This window comes from Silene latifolia, chromosome X (assembly GCF_048544455.1).
Source record: "Silene latifolia isolate original U9 population chromosome X, ASM4854445v1, whole genome shotgun sequence".
Taxonomy (NCBI): domain Eukaryota; kingdom Viridiplantae; phylum Streptophyta; class Magnoliopsida; order Caryophyllales; family Caryophyllaceae; genus Silene; species Silene latifolia.
The window spans coordinates 148,342,032-148,345,102 of record NC_133537.1 but is presented as its reverse complement, the minus strand read 5'-3'; positions in this window follow the sequence as shown (position 1 = coordinate 148,345,102).

Genomic DNA, 3,071 nt, shown 5'->3' with positions numbered 1-3,071 from the left:
GGTCCGCGCCACGTTCCGGCTCAAAGTCCCGGACCGTGACATTTGGTATCAGAGCTCGGTCTTCACGACGAGCTGCTGCATACGATGACGGGAAAGACCGCAGAACCAAGTGGGAACAAAGGAGAAACTAGGGCCGGGTGTCGGCCTTAGAGAAACTACTTGAGGAGAAACTTCCTTATCTGGAAGGACTCGCGGTGAGCCTCGGGGGCACTCACCAAGCCGTAGATGAGACGGTAAGGGGGCATGAGGCTCGCCTTGGAGCCGTAAACGAGACGATAAAGGGGCATGAGGCCCGCTTTGACGCTATAGAAGCATCGATCTCGCGAGAGTTCGCGGAAGAGATGGGCTATGTCCATGAGAGACCCGGACAACTCGAGAACATGTGTAATACATTGATGAAAATGTCGGTGGGACTCCCAAGGTGAAGCGGCCTGCACCTCACAAGTATAGTGGGGCGAGAGACTCGAAAGAAGTCGATAACTTCCTCTTCGACATGGAGCAATTCTTCCGAGCGAGTGCGCTCGATGAGACACTTAAAGTCACTACCGCGAGCATGTATCTAATTGATGATGCCAAACAATGGTGGCGCTCCAAATACGCCGAGATCGAGGCAGGGAGCGTAGTGTTGGAGTCATGGGAGGATTTCAAACGACTCTTCAAGGAACAATTCTATCCGAAGAATACCGACTTCCTAGCTCGAAGAAAACTCAAGATCTTGAAGCATACGGGTTCTATCCGAGAGTACGTAAAAGCCTACTCGACGTGTATGCTGGAGATAACTGATATGACCGAGAAGGATCGTGTGTTCCAGTTCATTGATGGTTTGAAAGAGTGGGCTCAACGAGAGATCATGAGACAAAGACTCGACTCCCTCTCCGCTGCAATGGCCGCAGCCGAGAGACTAGTCGATTATTATACTGAGCGCGAAGCTGCGCGGAAGAAGGTATTCCCTGCAGCGAGTGGGAGTAACCCCAGATTTGGAGGAAACACGTCGCAAAACAAAACTCCTTCTACAGGAAACAGCCGATTTCGCCCAGGAGGAGATTATGGAAGGTGGGGGCAAGCTAATCCCACTCCAACTTCCTCAAAGGGGAGCACGTCAGAAGCGTCTACAGCCAAGAAACCGTTTGCCTGTTTCTTATGCAAAAGACCACACCGAATGTTCGAGTGTCCGCACCAGGGGGAATTCAACGCCCTCAAGAATAATTTGTCGAAGATGTCTGTTGAACCAAACTCCGAAGGGACGGACCAAGAAGTCGACCCGGGGGACATGACGAGTTCAACGAACAGGGGGAAGTGGCACGGATGGGCGCGGTGCACATGATGTGTTCGATGGGAAAAGGCACCAACCTTTCCGAGGCCAAGTCCACTGAGCTCATGTACGTAGAAGTAAAAATTAATAGAATTTGCACTCGTGCCATGATAGACACGGGAGCCTCCCACAATTTTGTTACCCCTGATGAGGGGAAGCGGCTCGGGATGGAGATAAACCGAGAAGGAGGAAAGATGAAAACTGTTAACTCTAGTGCTAAGCCAATTCAGGGCGTGGCCAAAGATGTAGTGATCAAGATGGGCGAATGGAGCAGGAAGCTCGACTTCACCAGTGTCCCAATGGATGACTTCAAGATCGTCCTCGGAATGGATTTTCTAAAGCGAACACCAACCTTCTTGGCACCCCATAATAGTTCCCTTATGATGGTCAGGTCAAATCCTTGCTTGGTGAAGGCCGTGGAAGGAGATCATAAGATGAAAGGACCCCTCCTTTCGGCGATGCAATTGAATAGAGGACTTCAAAAGGGCGAGCCAACTTATTTGTGTACCGTGTCCATGAAAGAGGACACTTTTGCTGAATCAGAGGAACCCTCGATAATGCGGGTGTTGGATGACAACAAGGACCTGATGCCAGATTGTTTACCTATGAGTCTTCCACCACGACGCTCGGTAGACCATCAAATCGAGTTACTTCCAGGGACAAGACCTTATGCCCGAGGACCATACCGCATGGCGCCTCTGGAATTAGCTGAACTTCGAAAGCGGTTAGATGATCTGATTTGCTCAGGGTCAATTCGACCTTCTAAAGCTCCTTATGGAGCCCCCGTGCTCTTTCAGAAGAAACGGGATGGTAGTCTGAGATTCTGTATCGACTATCGGGCCTTAAACAAGTTGATAGTGAGAAATCGCTACCCCATTCCTCTGGTAGCGGACCTGTTCGATTAGTTACAAGGCGATGTGTACTTCACCAAGTTAGATCTGAGATCGGGTTATCATCAAGTTTGAATTACCGAAGGAGATGAGCCAAAGACGGCTTGCGTGAGAAGGTATGGTTCTTTCGAATGGTTGGTCATGCCCTTCGGGTTGACGAACGCACTTGCCACATTTTGCACACTGATGAACCATGTATTCCATGAGTACTTGGACAAATTCATGGTGGTGTACCTGGATGATATCGTTGTGTATAGTCGCTCTTTGGCTTAACACGTAGAACACTTGAAGCTTATGTTCGCGAAACTGCGAGACAATCACTTATTTGTCAAAAAGGAGAAGTGTGAGTTTGCCCAACCTGAACTCAATTTTCTCGGCCACATAGTGGGGAAAGGGAGACTTAGAATGGATCCGAAGAAGATTACTACAATCAAGGATTGGGGTACCCCAAGAAACGTGTCGAAGCTTCGCTCTTTCTTGGGGCTAGCAAACTACTATCAGAGATTCATCCGGGAGTACTCAAAAATAGCCGCCCCACTGACTGATTTGCTAAAAAAGGATATCAAGTGGGAGTGGTCTACCGACAGAAGAAGGGCCTTTGAGAAGCTCAAGGAAGCAGTGATGCAGGAGCCCGTCTTGGCGCTGCCGGATATCACCAAACCCTTTGAAGTAGAGACGGATGCGTCTGATTATGCCCTTGGGGGAGTACTTCTCCAAGAGGGTCACCCAGTGGCCTTTGAGAGTAGAAAGTTGAATGGGGCCGAGACTCGATATGCTGCCCAAGAGAAAGAACTTCTTGCTATTGTTCATTGCCTGCGGGGATGGAGACACTATCTCTTGGGATCGAAGTTTGTAGTCAAGACGGATAA